The 20,845-nt window shown below is 41.3% G+C and overlaps 1 long non-coding RNA gene across 3 annotated transcripts in view; it reads left to right on the forward strand.

The window, feature by feature from the left end:
* LOC131746817 (uncharacterized) overlaps positions 1-20,845 on the forward strand; it is a 420,909-nt gene that overhangs the window by 35,063 nt on the left and 365,001 nt on the right. The window contains exons 4-5 of one of the 3 annotated variants that reach the window (XR_010838308.1): positions 8,117-8,260; positions 9,016-11,104. The exons of 1 other annotated variant lie outside the window; for it this stretch is intronic. This is a non-coding gene — a long non-coding RNA (uncharacterized lncRNA). Of the gene's footprint in view, positions 1-2,818; positions 2,843-8,116; positions 8,261-9,015; positions 11,105-20,845 lie in introns of those variants that run through there. One more of the 3 variants, XR_010838309.1, reaches the window with a different exon arrangement.

The raw sequence follows: 20,845 nt of genomic DNA on the forward strand, positions 1-20,845 counted from the left end.
TCGTTTGCCTTTGTCTTTCTAATTAGGTAAGAATCGCCCACCCTCACAGATCCTCTTTTTTTTAATTTTATTTTTTTTGCAGTACGCGGGCCTCTCACTGTCGCGGCCCCTCCCGTTGCGGAGCACAGGCTCCGGACGCGCAGGCGCAGCGGCCACGGCTCACGGGCCCAGCCGCTCCGCGGCACGTGGGATCTTCCCAGACCGGGGCACGAACCCGCGTCCCCTGCATCGGTAGACGGACTCTCAACCACTGCGCCACCAGGGAAGCCCCATAGATCCTCTTTGTAGGTTTCCTCCTTGGTAACATAACCCAAGTTTTGTTTGGATACCAGGAGTAATATACTAAAAGGGGAAAGTCCCAGTCCCAGGTGACAGACTAGTGGTAGGTCTAACAGTCGTGGTCTCCCCAATTCTATTGGCCAATGAACAGTTTAGGAACATCCATGTCACCCTGTTCTGGTCACATTCTGGTCAAATTTGATGGAAGCCAAATTCTCCTGAGGGGCTTCTGGGAAAGATTTTTCTACCCGATAAAATAGGAGATGGGCAAGAGGTCCGCTACCCAGCGCGCTTTCCACCTTCCAGCAGCCGCCACGTCGCCACCTTGAGTGGAAGCACTCGTGACGCACAGGATGGCAGGGCAGAGAGGCAGAAAGGGCCCAGGTCTTGTGGATAATGGGGAGCGGTTGACTGATCACCTTCCAGCTTCGCGGGTGAGAGAGCAGCAAACCCCTACTGATTTTGCCATTTGTAGGTGGCATTTGCTTCTTATTGCCAAAAACATCTTGATGGGTAACCTTTCTAGATAGATAACCCCCAAACCCTTTATTGTGACAGATGCGCTTAAAGGATGTAAAGTTTTCTTTCTTTTTCTTATTTTTTCTTAAGAGCTGGGAAATATGCCTCAGGCAAAAAGGCAAACTGAAAATATATATGTATGCATAATTGAAGCTCAATAAATACCCATTTGAAAAGTGAACGAGTGTTCTACAGGTTACTGTAATTGCTTTCTCAGGGAATCATTTTTTTGGATACTTATATCAACAAACAGTATTTCTTTGGCATTTCCAGGAGCTCAGTTTTTATGTCCGTCCTATAAATGGCACATATTTCTGCTGCTTCAAGGTCTCAGATGTTCCTGGAAAAAATTACTTTTCACTTCCCTGGCTTTTCCCTCTCACAATTAACTTGTAACTTGCGGTTGCCTAGCAGCTAGTTAGGCATCCAGCATTTGTCCAACAGTATGTTTCTGCAATACCTTCCTCTCACAGTGATACAATACACAAGGCAGTTTAAACATTTCTCCATAATGTGCACAGATCAGTTGTCCTTTTAACTTAAAAAAAACTTTTAATATGAATTATTTGAAATACACAGCAAAGTCTAGAAATTTCTATGACAAGTAATCCTATAGTTGATACCCTCAGCCACATACTCACATTAAACTCAGGTTTACTGTGTGTTCGCATATAGCCGTATGTCCTCATGGATACGGCTATAGATTTATCTCCATGCCTCCCCACCCTCCCCATCCCACTGTCTTGACGATGAGAATGATTATGATAATGATGGCAACAGAAGCCGCACATCTACTATATACTGGCCATTATCTGAGCACTTTGCATACATTAGCTCCTTTAAAGCCTTCAGCAGACATGTGACATACCTACTATTTTGATCCCCCCTTTTCTAGATGAGGGGCTGAGGAAACATTGGTTAAGTAACTTAACCAAGGCCACACGCGGGGTAACCAGAGAAGCCAGGATTCCAACCCAGGCAATCTGGTGTCCCATATCCCACCACTACCCCAATGTTGCTGGGGCTCATTATATACTTTCTCTAAATATGTGTGCATCCGCGATAAATACACATCGGATTTATTTGTATGTTTTTTAAGGTATATGATTCAATAACATTTGTGGTTTTTCCTATTGGGAACCATGTCGCAGTGAACAGTCACGCACGTGTTTCCTTGTGCGTTTGTTGCCCTATGGCAAACGTCGAGAAGTCCAATTTCTGGGTGGTAGATTTTGCACATCACCAATTGTTTTTTCTAGTTATTCCAGAACTGCTCTTCAAAGTAGTAGTACCAATTTGTAGGCATGCTGGTACTGTATAAGACTTCCCAATTCCCATTAGCCCCACCCATTCTTGTTAGTATTGGATTTATTGATTGATTATTGATGATTGTTTTTTGCCAGTTGATAAGTATGAGATTGTATTTTATTGTTCTAGTGTGAATTTTGCTTTGATTACCAGAGAGGTTGAAGCATCTTCCATTTGTTTATTTGTGCTTCCCTTTGCTTGTATTGTTTGCCTGGTTTTTAAGGAATTCTATTATATTCTGGTTATATAAAGCTAGTTATATGGGTTGCATACACTTTATAGTAGCTACTGATTTTTTCTTTTCTTTTTTTTCTTTTTTGACGTTCTTTTCATTGTTGTCCTGATACACAGAAGTTCTTAGTTTGATATAGTTATATTCTCATTATTTTCTTTTCTCAATGTGGTTTATGCTTTTGGCATCTTAAATAGGAATGACAGTACTCAGATGTCATCAAGATAGCCTCCTATATTTTCTTTTAAATTTTACTTTCACATTTAGATGATTTGGGCTGTGACAAAGAGGTAGATATCCAATTTTACCCTCTTTCATATGAATAGTTGGGCCTATCTTTTCGTATATGGTGATGTCCCAGCATCATTTATTGAATACTCTCATCCTTTGCCCAGTGAACTGAAATTTCATCTCTGCCATATTTCAAATTTCTATATCTAAGTGATTCTGTTTCTTTTTTTCTTTTCTTTTTTTTTGCAGTACGCGGTCTTCTCACTGTTGTGGCCTCTCCCGTTGCGAAGCATGGGCTCCGGACGCACAGGCTCAGTGGCCATGGCTCAGGCCTAGCCGCTCTGCAGCATGTGGGATCCTCCTGGACCAGGGCACGAACCCATGTCCCCTGCATCAGCAGGCGGACGCTCAACCACTGCACCACCAGGGAAGCCCTAAGTGATTCTATTTCTAAGGTTCCCTGTGGCAATATCACATTGTTCAAATTACTACTAACACTTTAGTGGGTACCAATATGCAAAAGGAGAGTCCCCTTTTCTTTTTCTTCCTCCGCCTCTCCTCCTCCCTCTTCTTTGCAATTTTTTAGCATTTTCTTGTCAAGTTCTTTGAAAAACTCTACAGTGATTTTTATTGAAATTGTATTGAATTTATAGGTTAATTTGGGGAAAATTTCAGTCTTTAAAATACCAAACCCTTCCATCCATGAATATAGTAGATCCTTTATTTCTTTCCCCCTCCCATAAGGTTTTGTTGCTTTCTCCATAAAAATCTGACACACCATTTGTTAGACTTACTTCTGGACACCTTAAAAGTTTTATTGCTGTGGTTAATAATGTCCTTTAACAATAACTATTGATTTTTGTATATTGATTTCTAGCAAACTTACTGAACTTTCTTCTTAGTACTAATATTTATTTGCAGATTCTCCTGGGTATTCTATGTAGACATGTATTCTTTGTACTAATTACCTTATACCTTTTCTGCAGTCTTTAGCTTTTAGTGTCTATTGTGCTTTTTAAAACTGAGATACAATTATCAACCAATAAAATGCATAGGTCCTAATTGTTTAGTTCAATTAGTTCTGGCAACTATACACACTTGTGTAATGAACACCCCAGTCAAGATATAGAGCATTTCCATCACTCCAAGACATTCCTTTGCAGTCAGTTCCCACCTCCCAGCCCTAGGCAACCAACAGTCTGCTTTTCTGTGGCTATCAATCAGTGTTTCCTGTTCTTGAACTTTATAGAAATGGAATCACACAGGATATTTTATTTGGGTACTGGCTGCTTTTGCACGGCACAGTGTTGTCTTAAATTTCATTTATATTGTTGCCTGCATCAGTAATCCATCCTTGTATGACTGAATAATATTCCATTGTTTGGATCTCCCACAGTTTGTTATCTCATCTCCACGTCAATAGAATTGGGTTGTTTTGAACTTGGGGCCATTATGAATAAGGCTGCTACAAACATTGCAATCTTTTAGCTTTTTCTTTTATTTTCTCATTATCTTAAGCTAGGACCTGTAGTCTGACATTTAATGTCAGTATTTGCAACGGGCTTTCGAAGACATACTTCATCAAGTTGAGAGAGTTCCCACTTATTCCTAGTTTACTTGAGAGGATTTATTTATTTATTTGAGGGAGGTATCTTTGTTTAATCAAGAATGATTACTGGATTGTATTAAATGTCTTTTCTGCATCTATTGAAATGATCTTTCTCCTTTCATCTGTTAATGTGATGATGATATTAATCTACCTTCTGTGGCGTCTTTACATTCTTGGATCAATCTTAATTAGCAACGAGTTAAGCGATTGCTTTGCCAGATTTAAAAACTAATGGGTGATTTCTTACATTTGTCTCTGTGCATGTATGAAAGGAGCCTAATGTTTTCAATTTTGTCTCAAGGCTTAATGGCCCCATGAAATGAGCTGGGTGGATTTTTTTTTCTATTTTTCTGAAGCAATTTTACGATATTAAAATTATCCATCTCTTGAAGACAGAAGTTACCTGTAAAACCAACCAGGCTTGGCGATCGTGCCTGTGTATGTCTTGGGGAGAGCAGCAGGGGGCAGGTGGGCTGATTCCGTTTCTCTGATAGCAACGTGTACACTCACATTTCATATCTCTTCTTGAGTCAGTTTGTTGTTATATTTTTCCAGAAAATTGCCCTTTTCGTCTGCATTTTCATGTTTATTGGCATTGTTCATAATATTTATCTTTTATTTTTCTACTGTATCTCTATTATGTTCTTTCTGTTCAGAGTATTGTTTATTTTTACTTTAATTTCTCTTCTTCTGATGATGTTGGCCAGATGTTTGCCTATTTAATTGGCCTTCCAAAAGAGCCATTTTTTTCCTTTTGTTACTCCTCTCGACTGTGTCTTTGTTTGTAATGTTATCAACTTCTGTTCTTATCTTTATTATTTCCTTCCTTCTAATTCCGTTGGGTTTACTCTGCTGCCCTGTTCTTTTTCTAGCCTTTGATTTACATGCTAAGTACAGTCTTTTCCAACCCTTCTTCTTTGTTTCTTATGTGCATTTAAAGATAGATTTCAGTTGTTTACAGTGGTGTACTGGAAGGAAGGGTAGAGGGCTGATTTTGGGCTGTGAGAGTTCATTTTGTGTATTTCTTCCCAGTTCCACCTCCACCCTTGGTTGGTAGCTTGAAACAGACCTGGTGGGATACTAACAGTATGGATGGGCAAATGCTATGAATCATACCTTCCTTGCCCTCTGCACTGCCCCCCCCGCACCCCACCCAACACTGAGAGCCCCTTGGAAAACATTTACCCACACAACACTTGCTGTTTTCCAGACTTCGTTTTTAATGTTTGTATTATGATTTGGTTCTAAAATTCCCTTATTTCTTCTTTACTCATTGGTTGCTTAGAAATACATTTAAAAAAAAAATTTCCAGGGTTTCCCTGGTGGCGCAGGGGTTGAGAGTCCGCCTGCCGATGCACGGGACACGGGTTCGTGCCCCGGTCCGGGAAGATCCCACGTGCCGCGGAGCGGCTGGGCCCGTGAGCCATGGCCACTGAGCCTGCGTGTCCAGAGCCTGTGCTCCGCAACGGGAGAGGCCACAACAGTGAGAGGCCCGCGTACCACAAAAATAAAATAAAAAATTCCAATCATATTAAATCATTTTGTTGTTGTTGATTTTTAATTTTATTGTGATGTAGGCTGTAGGATATCAGTTCTTTGGAGTTGGTTCGGACTTGGTTAGTAGCACCCTATATGGTCAACTTATTTAAAATATTCCGTGTATACGTGAAAACGTGAGTATTCTTTAATTCTCAGGGTTCTACACACCTCCCTTTGATCAGCTTGTTAATTGTAGTCATTCAAATAGTCTCTATCATTACTAACTTTTTGTCTGCTTAATCTGTCAATTCTGGGAAAGGAATATTAAAATCTTCTACTATACTGTTTTTTTTTTGTTTTCCACCAATTTTTGCTTTATATAATTTGAAGCTAAATTGTTAGGTTCAGTATATGATTAGTACAGCTTTCTGATAAAGTTTCCCTTTTAGTAATGTGTAGTGTCCTTTTTATCCTTAACAGCATATTTTGCCTTAATTATTCTTTTATCTGCTACTTATGTCAACACAGTGGCTTTTTCCAGTTAATATTTGCCTGGTATATAATAGCTTTCAATCCTTTATCACTCACCTTTTCATTGTATTTTCGGTATGTTTCTTATAAACATCATATAGCTAATTTTTTCCCATCATCTTTACTCTTCTGATAACAGAATTCGAAGTTGCTGTTATTTTCCCTCACTACTTTGAAGCTATTACTACTCCATGTCTTCCAGCCTCTGATGATACTGTTAGAAATTCTGCTGCCATTTCAGTTGTTATTCTATTATTGATAATTTATTTTTTCTTCCTGAATATTTTGGTTTTCTCATTTCACTGCAATGAGTCTAAGTGTGAATTTATTTGTATTTATTATGCTTAGGTTTCCTGTGTTTCTTTAATCTGAAGATTTTTTTTTATCAAGTCTGGATAATTGTCAACTATTATCGTATGAACATCATTTCTACCCCTCTATCATTATTCCCTCTTTTTGGAATTCTTGTTCGATATACCGTTGACCCTTGAACAAGTGGGGTTTAGGGATGCCGGCCCTCCATGCTGTTGAAAACCTGCATATGACTTTACAGTCAGCCCTCCAGACCCACGGCCCTGCATCCAAGGATTCATGGAATTCTATTCAAGAAATTTAGATTGTGCTGTACTGCAGTATATATTTATCGAAAAAAAACCCATGTAAAAGTGGACTGCTCAGTTCAAACCTGTGCTGTTCAAGGGCCAACTGTATGTTGAATTTTTTCTATCTATATTCCATGTCTTCTAAATTTCCTGTCTTCTAGTATCTTCCCATCTGTGTTCTGGGCAGTATACCTAGACAGGCTTCCAGTTCATCAGTTCTCTTTCCACCTTTTATTTTTTTCACACTCTTTAATACCTTTCTTTCTTCTTCATGTCACGTTGGGTTCTCCTTCAGATTATTTTTCAATTACATTTTTGGGCTGTAGTTTTCATGTTTCCTTTTTCTGTTGACTTTCATTCACCATGAATCATTTCCCTGTGCATTTTGTAATATGGGGTTACAAGAGGGACTTTATGTTCCTTTGGGACTCCTGGCAGCCTGAGTTGTCAAGGGTCCCTCCAGTGTGTTCTCCTTGCTTCTCCTGAACACCCCAGAGCCAGCACAGCCCAAGAGCGATTTTATTACCTTACCCTTCAGCGCAGGGATTTCCCACACCACAAACGCAGCGCGGAGCAAACTCTCAACACACAGGCCTGAGATGCTGAGTTTTCACGGGAGAATTATTTATTGATTTAGTCTCCTGATTTCCCAGCAAGAGTCATGGCTGAGACAACTTCCATCTTGTGTCTCTGGACCGGGGGGCAGGGTTTATCAGTCCCAGTTTTCATTGAGTTAGCAGTCCATCAGTGGTCGAATTCCTAGCTAACCAGATTAGATAACTTCCCCCTGACACCACCCCACACCACCTGGCTGGGGCATGAGGTCATACACCTACCTCAGCGGCCCACAGCCCCCTCCCAGCTTCTGACTTGTATGCTTTCCCGTTTTGCTCACGAGCACAGCCATAGATATTTTGTGTTACGATAAAATATTCATGACATATAATTTACCATTTAAACCATTTTAAGCGTACAAGTCAGTGGCACTTAGTACTTTCACACTGTTGTGCAACCATTACTACCTTCCATCTCCAGAATGTTCTTTCATCTTCCCAAACTTGAACTCCATGGCTAACTAACTCGCCACTGTCTCCCTCCCCCCACCCCCAGAACCACCATCCTACTTTCTGTCTCAATGACTCTAGGTAACTCACATAAGGAGAATCATACAGTATTTGTCCTCTTCTGTCTCAGTTATTTCACTTAGCATACTATCCACAAGCTTCATTCGTGCTGTAGCAGGTGTCAGAATTGCCTTCCTTTTTAAGGTTGAGTAATATTCTGTTGTGTGTATAGACCATGTTTTGTTTTTCCATTCATCCATAGATGGACACTTGGGCTTCTGCCACCTTTTGGTTATTGTGAATAATACTGCTATAAACATGGGTGTACAAACATCTCTCCAAGTCCCTGTTTTCAATTCTTCTGGGCACAGAGGTATACCTAAAAGTGGAGTTCCTGGATCATATGGTAATTTTATGTTTAATTTTGGGGGGAACTACCATACCATTTTCTACTGCAACAGCCATAGATTTTTTTTTTAAAGCTGTATATTTTATCCTGCATTTCTATATGTTATTAGTGGGAGGCTATACATGGGATCCAAGGCTGCTATCTTCCCAGAACCAAAAATCCTGCCTCCTTTAGCTGATATACTTCTTTTTACCCAAGTTCTGGGTCTTTCTGTGACTATTCCAGGTCCCAGATACTCATTTCAGAATTGCTAAAGCTAAAACAAGTCTGTGCAGGTGTATATAAAGTATACATATACCATAAATATGGTACATATATATGGTATATATATATATGGTATATATGTATGTATACCATATATATTGATTTATTTGTGGCACCTGCAGCTGAATGAAGCAGGGGGTACTCCTCTTCCTAATTTGGAAGTACAATGTCTGTCCAGGGGAATGTCTGCTTTGAGTGGATTTGTGTTCATGTAAAGATTTGGGGGTTCTTACCATGTAAGAAAATATTTGATCACTAAACTCTGGGTTGTTTTTTCCACTTAAATTATGTGTCCATTCCAAGTGTATTTCCTAACCATGAGTTTGCTAAGCCTCCTTTATTAAAAAAAAATAACCAGGGTTTAATATAGGGTTCTATCTAATGACTGAGGCAAAATGAAATTCCAGTTCTTTTTTTCTGGAGTTTTATAACGTCATGAAGTTTCTCTGAGCATGCTCGATTCTTCTATACTATCCTCTTTCCTCCAGATTTCGTCTTGAATGTACTGCCACCTTACCTTAAAATTTTTTCCTCTTCCCAAGAAAAGAGTGAGCAAGTTGTAGTACAAGTCATTTTCTGCTAATGAAAAAACTTCAAGAACATGACTCACTAAATTTCTAGTTATCGAAGAAAATAAAAGTGTATCCCTTTGAAGGGGTGCTTTAATCAAAAGTGCATTCACTCATAATTTTAATCAGCGAACCCTTACTGAGCTCCTCGCACAGGGACAGGTGACGCATAAACAGGACGTGGTCCCTTGTTCACAAATAGTTCAATATCAGGGGAGGCAATTGGGAAAACAAATAATTTCAGACAGTTATTTCCAACAGGGTGGCAGACTTGCAGCTCTTATCCATTGTTCCTCTGAAAACAATAAAAGTCAGGCTAAAATGCAATCAAAATTTTAAAAGCCTGTACTGATAAGCTGTTATAAAAATAAGGATTCATTAGAGGCCAAAACAAGTGAAAGTAGAAATGTGCAGGGATGAGCAGAGTACTAAAGAATATTTGCTGGACGTTGGTGACCTAAAGCTTTTGTTTCCACAGCTTCAAGGGGCAGAAGACATGGCTTAGGAAGTGCCCAAGGTGCGGTGTTTAATAGGAGACCCCATCGTTAAAGCGGGGACTACCCCTGCCCCCAAAGGCTACCCATGTGAAATTGAGTTAGAATTTATCTTGACACCCAGTGGACACCACAAAAAATTACCTGATTGAATGCTGAGTAAAGGAAAGAAAGTGTCCCCTTTGAAACCATGTCTATACCCATCTCTTCCTCACACTGTTTTGCTGGCAAAATTTAGACTAACTGAAATCTTTGCAAAATTCTCGAGCCTATAATTTGATTTAAAGTGATCTTGGGTTGGTCGTACCCGCTGGCATCTGGCAAACAGAAACCCAAACCCTTTTTGGAGGATTTCTCTGAAGGAACCCACCTTCAAACTAAACCTCAAAAAATTCCTTTGGAAAAACTTCCAGAAGATACTAATTTATATAAGAAATACCCAAATAATAATGAAGCAAGTGACCATGACTGAGAGGCAGCAGAAACTAAGGACATCGTTATGAAACATGAAAAGATTTCAGATACTGGAATTGTCAAAGACAGACTGTAAAAGAGTCATATCTGAAGAAGTAAATAAGAGGTTAAACTTATGAGCAAGGGAAAAGAAACCGTGAAAATGATCAAGCAGATTTGAAAAAGTCAAATAAAACTTCCTCTAGAAATAAAAATATCATAAATGAAATTTAAAAACTCACCGTCTGAATTTAACAGCAAATAAGACCCAGCAGAAGAGAGAATTAGTGAGCTAGAAAATAGATATAAATAAATGCTGGACTACATTACGGAGACTTAAAAGAGATGGACAATCGTTAATCAGAGACCCAGAAGGAGGAGAGAGAATGAAGAGGGAGACGGGAGAGTCGATGTTTGAAGGGATGGATGGTGGATAAGAAAATGACCAGAATTGATGAAAGAAACCGGTGCTGAGATTCAGGAAGTCAGAGTTCCTAAAAGGATGTGTAAGAAGGAATACCTACCAGGACACATCATGAAAATGTAGAACACTGAAAGTCAAAGTCAAGGTCTTAAACGAAGCTGTAGAGAAAAGACAGATCACCTAGAAAGAAGCTGCTGTTCAGACGGATGCCTAACTTCTCAGCAGCAGCAGTAGAAGCCGGAAGTCAGTGAAATCATATCTTTGATATGTTAAGGAAAAATATGAGTTAATTTAGATGATGAACTGGGTCTTGAAGGCGGAGTAGGTAGCTTAGGTCTCATGTTTTCTCAAGGGCTCAGTCTCCCCTGGGCTTCTGCTCCTTCAAAGCAATCAGATTTCAGTGAGTGCCCCCGGCCCTGATGGTTCTTATGAAAGGTTCGATGAGGGGTGTGCCCCTCTGCTGGTTTCCCTGGTAACCGATGAGTCAACCCCTGTAACTGGTAACCTCCTGCTCCCCCAGGAGCAAAGACTGCTGCCACGTCCTGCCCACAGTCCGCCGCACACAGTGGGGTGTACTTCCAGGACCTTGCTTTGGGCATGTAACCTCCTCCATCCATTAAACCATCGATGACTCTGTCACTGACTCCGGGCTCTTCCTTCCGTCTCGAGGCTGGGCAGGCCTGCGGGGTGCAGCCCGACATGAGGGAAGAGCCTTATTGATCCTGGTCTGATTCATTAGGAGTCATTTGTGTCCACAATGGTCGGGAAGCACTTGCTTCTTACTGCATTTTTATCTTTGTAAACATAGCCGTAGAACACCAGTTCCCAGACTGATAGGTAAATGCTGTGGACTGAATGTTTTGTGTGTCCCCTCTCCCCAAATCCATGTGTTGAATTCCCAGTGCCCAATGTGATGGCATTAGTATGTGGGGCCTTCGGGAGATGCTTAGGTCCTGAGGGTGGAGCCCTCATGAGTGGAATTAGTGCCCTTCTAAGGAGACCCCATAGAGTACCCTTGCCCATTCCACCATGTGAAGACACAGGGAGAGGATGTGGGCTGTGAACCAGCACAAGGGCCGTCACCAGCGTGAGACCACGTGGGCAGCTTGATCTTGGACTTCCCACCCTCCAGAACTGTGAGAAATACATTTCTGTTCTTCAGAAGCTATGCAATCTGTGGCATTTTGTTACAGCAGCCTGAACAGACTAAGACAGTAAATAAGAAAGAACTTAATTTTTGTTTGGTTTGATGCAATACATTTGGAAGCTGATTTTTTGTTGTTGTTTGCTTTAAATGTAAAGTAAAACCTGGTATGTGACTGAATTCAGGTTAAGTAGAAAATCAAAATAATTTCTTTCAAAATCTCAACTCTCATTTCCATTTGAAACTTTTTATCAAGTCAGTTTAGGCACATGTTTATGGAGAAGTTTAATAGTAGTTATACTGAAAACTGCCACGTCCCACCTGTAAGCCACACTACTTGCTTTCAATCTCGTTATTATTATTATTGGTTTTTTTTTTGCGGTATGCGGGCCTCTCACTGCTGTGGCCTCTCCCGTCGCGGAGCACAGGCTCCGGACGCGCAGGCCTAGCGACCATGGCTCACGGGCTTAGTTGCTCCGCGGCACGTGGGATCTTCCCGGACCGGGGCACGAACCCACGTCTCCTGCATCGGCAGGCGGACTCTCAACCACTGCGCCACCAGGGAAGCCCCTCGTTATTATTTATTCTGATATATGTCTCTCAATATATCACTATACTGCTAGTCATTGATTCATATTTGGGATGTCATCTATTGGCTTTCTTCTGCAGGGAAGGGAGTTTAGCTGTCTTACGTCACCCCACATATACACTGCCCCTCCCATTTTCTGCAGATAGAGCAACAAGGTTCGATCACACTCTTTGTTGTGTTTAGCGTTTGCATTATTAAGACACGCAGATATCATACAGTATTTGTCTTTCTCTGTCTGGCTTATGTCACTAAGCATAACGCCCTCCAAGTCCATCCACGTTGCTGCAAATGGCAGAATTGCACTCTTTTTTTATGGCGGAGTGGTATAATACTGTATGACATCACTTATATGTGGAATCTAAAAAATACAGCAGACTAGTGAAGATAACAAAAAAGAAGCAGACTCACAGATATAGAGAACAGACGAGTGGTTCCCAGTGGGGAGATGGGGAAGGGGCAACATAGGGGTGGGTAAGTAGGAGGTCCAAACTGTTGGGTGTAGATAGACTACAAGGATGGATTGTGCAGCACAGGGAATAGAGCCAATATTTTGAAGTAACTGTAAATGTAACCTTTAAAATTGTATAGGGGCTTCCCTGGTGGCGCAGTGGTTGAGAGTCCGCCTGCCGATGCAGGGGACGCGGGTTCGTGCCCTGGTCCGGGAGGATCCCACGTGCCGCGGAGCGGCTGGGCGCATGAGCCATGGCCACTGGGCCTGCGCGTCCGGAGCCTGTGCTCCGCGACGGGAGAGGCCGCGACGGTGAGAGGCCCACGTACCACAAAAGGAAAAAAAAAAAAAAAAAAAAAAAAAAATTGTATAAAAAATAAAAATTTTTAACAAAGTAAAATTTTTAAATGGTGTAAAAAAAGGCATGCAGATATGAGTCACAGCTGAGGCGTGTTGCACGTTAAAGCAATTGTTCCTTTATCATACCATTTGTTTCCCCTAGAATTAATAATCATCTCATATTGTTTGCTTAGTTTTCTTTAGACCTATCACCAATTGCACTAAACTTTCTCATTGAACTATGTAAACTTCATTTCATTTGGCGGACATGGCAGGTAATTCTTTATTGATCAGCTTGGTCCTGAAGGTTCAGTTTATTTTCAGTACGTAAATTTTATTTTTCTTTTGTCTTTATGAATTTGGGATCATGCCATATATACACTGTTTATAAGTGACTTTTTCACTAAGTGGAACCTCATGAACATCTTTGATGACTGAAGCATCCTGTTTAATGAATGCATAATATTCTACATCATGAACACACCCTAATCCATTCAACGAATTGTCCACTGCGACATGTTTATGCAGTTTTCAATTTTTCACTTTTATATACAATCCTGAGATTCACATTCTTGAAGCTCGATTTTGTCTATTCTTTCCCGAGATAAATTCTAAGAGTGGAGCTGCTGGGTCCATTGACCTATTGGATGTAAGGTTTCTTCTAGAAATAGTGCTGAATTTGAGAAGTGTTGCCACCTCTGGGCTTTAACATTTCGGTCAGTTTTAAGTGTTGTCTGTTTTAATGCTAATTATTTTCTGCATCATTTCTGTAATAGCCAACGAGGCTGTGTGTGTCTTGTATGCTTATTTGATATTTTGATCTTATATTTTGTGTATGGCCTGTTTATATCCATTGTTTGTTTCACCACTAGGCAATCTCATCCCTGCCACTCCTTTATGTAACCTCTCCATTTGAGTTTGGAATTGTCGCCTATCAGACTTATTCTTTGCATTCTACCTCTTCCAGGCCTTTCCTCACACCGTTTTCATGATTCATTTAACCATCCACCCACTCGTGCATCTCTCTAATGTTTATTGAGCACTATTGCAATCTTTAAGGAACTCTGAACACAGTCGAACAAAACAATGTCCCGGCTCTTACGGAACATACCTTTTAGAAGGAAGACAGGTAGGAAACAAATAAGCAAAAACAATTAAAAATATCAGATAGTGTTAGAGAGAGGTTTCAAACTAGGTGCTATACTTGGGTGCAAAAGGGGGGCTCCGTTAGACGCAGCAGTTAAGGAAGATGTCCCTGAGGAGGTGACACTGAGGCTAGGACCTCGGAATGACACCAGGGAGCCAGCCATCGATAGAGCAACGTTCCAGGAAGAGGAAACAGCAAGGCAGAGCTCTACCTCCTGCTGGTTTGAAATATAACCATTCTTGAAGGTAAAGTCCCAGTTCCGTGAAGCTTTTTTGGACCATTTTAGCCCATATAAAACTCTCTTTAGGGCTTCCCTGGTGGCGCAGTGGTTGGGAGTCCGCCAGCTGATGCGGGGGACGCGGGCTTGTGCCCCGGTCCGGGAAGATCCCACGTGCCGCCGAGCGGCCGCGCCCGTGAGCCGTGGCCGCTGAGCCTGCGCGTCCGGAGCCTGTGCTCCGCGGCGGGAGGGGCCGCAGCGGTGAGAGGCCCGCGTACCGCCAAAGAAAAACAAAAACAAAAACAAACAAAAAGGGCTTCCCTGGTGGTGCAGTGGTTGAGAATCCGCCTGCCGATGCAGGAGACACGGGTTCGTGCCCTGGTCCGGGAAGATCCCACATGCCGCGGAGCAACTAAGCCTGTGAGCCATGGCCGCTAGGCCTGCGCGTCCGGAGCCTGTGCTCCGCAACGGGAGAGGCCACAGCAGTGAGAGGCCCGCGTACCGCAAAAAAAAAAAAAAATATATATATATATATATATATATATAATCCTCATTGTCTGAACTACTGGTCACTTAGAATTCACAATCTTAAATAATCAATTTATCTTCGGTTTATCATATTTTCTTTCTCAGATAAATCTAAGAGTTTCTTAGGGCTAAGGGTCTTGCATCTAATATTTATATGTAGTGCCTACATTAGTTGGCATACCCTGATGCTCAATAGCTGTGTTTACAATTAATGTATGAAGTTATAATCTTTCTTGCTTGCCACAGGACTTTGTCTAATTCAGTCATCAAAATCCTAGGAAAGAGCCATGGCATACATAGTCCTTGGTTCCAATATGCTAGAAGTAAAGCTGTTTATTGAAGAATGTTAGCTTATACAGGAAGCTAAGTCACTTACTTTCTTCTTTTTTAGATATATTTTTTAATTGAAGTATAGTTGATGTACAATGTTGTGTTAATTTCTGCTGTACAGCCAAGTGACTCAGTTATACATATATATACATTCTTTTTAATATTCTTTTCCATTATGGTTTATCCCAGGATATTGAATATAGTTCCCTGTGCTACACAGTAGGACCTTGTTGTTATCCATCCTGTATATAATAGTTTGCATCTAGCACCCCCAAACTCCCAGTCCTTCCCTCCCCCCTCCCCCTCCCCCTTGGTAACCACAACTCTGTTCTCTCTGCCTGTGAGTCTGTTTCTGTTTCGTAGATAAATTCATTTGAGGCACTTACTTTCTTCTTGATGAAACTTTTACAGGAGAGTCAGTCAACAAAGGAGAAAAAAACAGGTTCAAAATACAACTTAGATACCTGGTGTTTGAAAGAGAGCAGGTTGCTACCATGTGTGTGCATGTGACATGTGTGCATATATGTGTGGGTGCATGTGTGCTTGTGTGTGTGTGTGTGTGTGTGTGTGTGTGTGTGCACGGATAATTTATTTAGCATCCTCTATACACTCCAGCACACGCTGAGGGAAAATGGAAGAGAAATTATTATACGAAAGAAACCCTGCTTCTCATCTTCAAGGATTGTAACATCTATTGGGGAAGAATAAATACCAAATACCTAGAACTCATGAAAACCCCTAGAAACTTAAGAAAAAAACTTACGCAATAGTGTAATCAATCCTATACTTAAGGACTCAGAGTGCTAAGCATACAGCCAGGGGTCAGGGAACAGACGGCTTATCATAAAGGCAATGGCAGAGTAATTACAGACAGAGATTAGTTGCGTGTGTGTGTGTTTTGTTGTATGTTGAACACACAGGAACTGGAATTCTTACCAGTTTCCTCTCAATCACCTTTTTATGATCCAATCCATCTGTTATTTGTGTCTTGATGAATGATTTTCTGGTTCTCATAACTCTAAGTGTAATAGCCAGGAAACCCAGAAATAAACGTCTAGAGAAAAGGGCACCAAACCCCAAACGTTTTCAGTGCACGGAACTGTGAAAATATGTTGAATACTCCTAACCAGAGAATGAAGATACTTCACATCACTGAGCTCTAGAAACATTTCAGAAATTTTTGGATGATTTGACTCCTAAACCGATAAGGATTGGTAAATACCAAGCTAGGCCAATGAAAAGAGTTGATAAATGAGAGATTGGCTAGATGAAGGTGAATAAGAACATCTTTGAAAGAGATCGACAATTATGATAAGAATGCAGGAATTTCATGTTTGAGATGGAAGCCCAGCTCCAGGATTTAGAGTGATGTGACCTTGAGGAACTTATATAACCTGTACATGCTTTTGTTTTCTCATCTGTAAAATGGGATTCACTTAACAAATATTTTCCAGGCACTGATGATAGAATGAGCTGTTTTAGGTGCTGGGGCATTGACTCTAGGCATTGGAGAGCGGTTGCCTTCCTCAGATGGCTGTGCTTAAGTTAGTCCATGAATGTAAAGAGCTGAGAACACTACTATCCTCGTGAGGTGGAGAAATCAAGTCTAGAACAGAAAAAGGGACGGAAAATACGGCAGACTGAAGTGAACAGAGTGCTAATGGAATTAAAGCAATGAGCAAAGGAAACAAGGGTGCCAAAATAGAATTTTCAATGGAATGGCAAGTAAATTGATGCAAAGGGGACACTGCCTGGCATATAAATGTTAAACGAAAGCCCTCATCCAGAACGTACTTGGCTTTCCTTTCTTCAGTATTCCCTCACTTGGAGTATTTACTTGTTTACTTTGAGGCTATATTCATTTCCCAAACATTGCTTAGAGTTGCGTTGACCCTCAAACACTTAATGACTCCCAGGGTCTTCAAATCAAGCTAGAAATTTCTAATTTGGGCATTCAAGATACTTCGTCAAATTACTTCTAACCACCTTTTCCAGCCTTATTTCTCTTCCTACCCCTACAGTTTGGGTCACAGACTACAGATAATGCCTTTGAATGAGCTGAGTCTTTTAAACTGTGTTCGATTGTGGTATCATCTATTATCTTACCACTTCCTGCTTCATGCAGTTCTGATGCCAGAGCTATTTAAGATTATAAACCTTCCCTTTCCAAAGAATTGAACAATCTGCTCTGATGAAACTTGCTGTCCTTTTTTTTTCCCCCGTGAGAGGTAGCATAGTGCCTTGTACACGTGGTGTGCTTAATAAATATTAATTCACCCCTGTTGCTCCTTAGCTGCACTCGTGTTGGTTGCTCGTCTTAAAATGATCTTCACGTTTTCTCTGCTTTCCGGAATAAGAAGCATTCTTCCAGAACCCACTCAGAAGTCAGTTTCTTCCAAGCCTTCCGGTCCATCATCACTGGAGAGATGGATCTCTTCCCCTTCAGAGTGTGACTTTATCCAGACACCTTTCAGACGGTAGTTCTCAAACGCTGCCACAGTTCATACTATTTGTGTGGGTGTCTTATGGCCGCACACGCAGTCCTTAAAGACGGTGACTGTCCTCTCAAGTTGTGTATCTTTACTGTGTCCACCTAGCACCTTGCATGTAGTGACTCCTCAAGAGGTTAAAAAGAAATCTATGGACTCGCTGGAAGGACTGGTGAAGTTGTGGGCAGAAATGGGCCGTAGGAGGTTGGTTTAAGGTCTGAGCGGCTGGGGAGAGGCTGTGTAGGGCTCCTTCAAAGCTTTTCTCTAGGCATCCCCTGCCGTCCACCCACCCGCAGCTTGCTCAAAGAGTGAGTCTGTGTTTAGAGCAATGTGATTGAAAGGTCACATTTATGAGCAAATAGCTGTGTTTATAAACTTAGTTTGACAAATAAGGGAGGCTTTGAAATGGATACTGTTTGCCGAAGCCAGAACCAAGTTCCACCAACAGCGCACACTGACTCTGGTTGTGGAAATGTCCCCCCAGCGTGGCCTTCACAGCCCTAACTCCTCACCCACTCCTTTCATGCTTTGAAATGTAATTATTTAAAAGCTCGATGGCATTTTTCGGCATTAGGAACTTTGAGGGGTTTTTCTATTTTGCGTCAGCCTGCCGTTGTCATGATGTTCTGCTCTGTGTGGTGGGAGACAGAGCCTCGGGACCTGGCTTGATCTCACCCTGTCCAGATCAGCCACACTCCCAGGTGCTGCTTCACTTCCTCCTCAAGAGAGTCAGACACAGAAAGACAAATATCACGGGATATCACTGATATGTGGAATCTAAAAAAAAGGGTACAAGTGAACTTATCTACAAAACACAAGTAAGGTCACAGATGTAGAAAACAACCTTATGGTTACCAGAGGGTGAGGTGGGGGAGGGATAAATTGGGAGATTGGGAGTGACATATACACACTACTGTATATAGAATGGATAAGTAATAAGGACCTACTGCACAGCCCAGGGAACTCTACTCAATACTCTGTAATGGCTTATATGGGAAAAGAATCTAAAAAAGAGTAGGTACATGTATATGTATAACTGATTGACTTTGCTGCATACCTGAAACTAACACAACACTGTAAATCAACTATACTCCAAAAAATTTTTTTTAAAGAGGGTGTCCAGAAGATTGTGGGACCAGGGCTATTGGTTCCCCTGCAGCCTCAGAGTGTCCTGTTGGAAAGGCTACACTGAGATGGGGGTGGCCTGGGTTTGTGATACAGAAGAAACACCTTCCGACATGAACTGCGCTGGCCCTCAGGTTCCAGCTGCACAGAGAGAAGACTCCAGGTAGAAAATGACCCCCAGGAGCAAACAGTCATCCTAGGAAGGGAGGAACCCAACCCAGAGACTGCTACAGGTCCTTCGGGTTGGTTTTAGTGAACAGGAGGTAATCACTCCTTAGTTGCCGAGACAGGGATTCAGAGAATGGAAGATGTTGGAATAATTGGCTAGTGATTCTGTCCAGAGAGATCAGGATGTCCAGCCCCAACATTTTAATTGTAAGGAAGTGTGGAAGAGTTGACCATTATGGATGATTGTACTCAATTCCGTGAGGTGAGGACAGCATTTCAAACCACTTTCTAGAATGGGGGAGGGCACATGGGTGTGCCAGGTGAGGGGGTCCCCTTCGGGGAGATTAGTGATGGTCCCAGGATATATGGGGGCTGAGACTGTTATGTCCTCATTTGATGAGAGAAATGGATCGGGGATGATGATAAACGACTATTCTTTCACAATACTCTCTTGAGGGGGCTCTACATTTTTTCCCTCACAAAACTGCCTCAAAACGCTTAAAGAATTCCACTTTGGAATGACTTCTGAGCTAGCTTATGTTTTATATCTCATCACTCTACAATTGCACCTCATTTTTAACCAAAAAAAAAAAAAAAAGTTTCCTGCTCGATCAACCACCTTATTCATCAGACTTGGCTCTGGGTGATTTTTGGTTGTTTCCAAAAATGAAATTCACCCTCGAAGCTGAAAGATTTATGTTACCGAAGCTCTTGAAGAAATGTGGCTTGAACTCCGAAGAACTCAAGAGGAGTTCCAGATACATTTTGGTACTGAAAAAAAAAATTCAAGTCTCATTATTTCGCAGTCCAACCACTTACATTTTCATATCCTCTTCTCTTCCATTGTGTCAGAAATGAAACTCTGATCCGAATGAAGTATTCCAAGTGCATTAATCAAAGAGTTGTGCACCATCTAGGCATCTATAACTAAATTTCTGTTTCTACAACATCTGTTGGAGAATAAAAGAAGTGGAAAGATATACGTAAGAAGAAAAACAGAGGTGCCTATAATGAAATCATGAAAGAGTGATACATCTCACTTCGTGCTGTTGCGTGCAGGTTGTGCTAGCCGTGTGCATTGTATGTGCAGAGGGCAACCTTCTGGCTGTGTTTTCTTCATGTTACTAGAGCAATGCATATTTACCCTAGAAAATTAGGAAAGAAGGAAAGCAAAAGGAAGAGAATTTAAAAATCATCTATAGTTCCATAGGTAACTAATTTTGATCTTTCATCTTTCTAGCCTTTATTCGATGGATCACATTATTTTGTAGCAGATGTCTTTTTTTTGCTTGTTTTTTTAAAAAATAAGATACATACAGAAACATCCATAAAACACGTAAATAGAGCAAATTGTGTTATGCACTAGTCAGCTCCCTTCCCCCTTTCCCTGTAGACAACCACTGCCCTGAATTTGGAAAATTCATTTTTTTAAGTTTTTCGTCATATTTGTATCATCTAAGCCAAAAGTAATTTTTCTTTTCTTCTCTATTGTTATCAGTGTAGAATCGTGGATTTTTACTTATTCAAGTATATTGTCTTTCAGGCTCCAATCCTCCTAAACGTGGCCAGTGGGGGCTTTTTCAAGCAGCTCCTGTGACCTTCCCACACAAGCCCATCAGCTTGAACCCTTCTTTTCCTCTGACACAGCAAGATTTTTCAGGCCCACCTTGTAGGCCCCCTGCCCTGACCATTTCTCTAAGTATCCCTGGTTTCTGTGGTAAACATGTAATAGTTTTTAGAAATCAAGATCTGGACGGTCTATGCGCTTTGCTTTTGGGGTGCCTGTGTTTCTAGATTCTCTCAGAGGACAGAACTGGGAAATGCACACACATAACATACTATGGGCTTGTTGGG

This window comes from Kogia breviceps, chromosome 19, assembly GCF_026419965.1.
Source record: "Kogia breviceps isolate mKogBre1 chromosome 19, mKogBre1 haplotype 1, whole genome shotgun sequence".
Taxonomy (NCBI): domain Eukaryota; kingdom Metazoa; phylum Chordata; class Mammalia; order Artiodactyla; family Physeteridae; genus Kogia; species Kogia breviceps.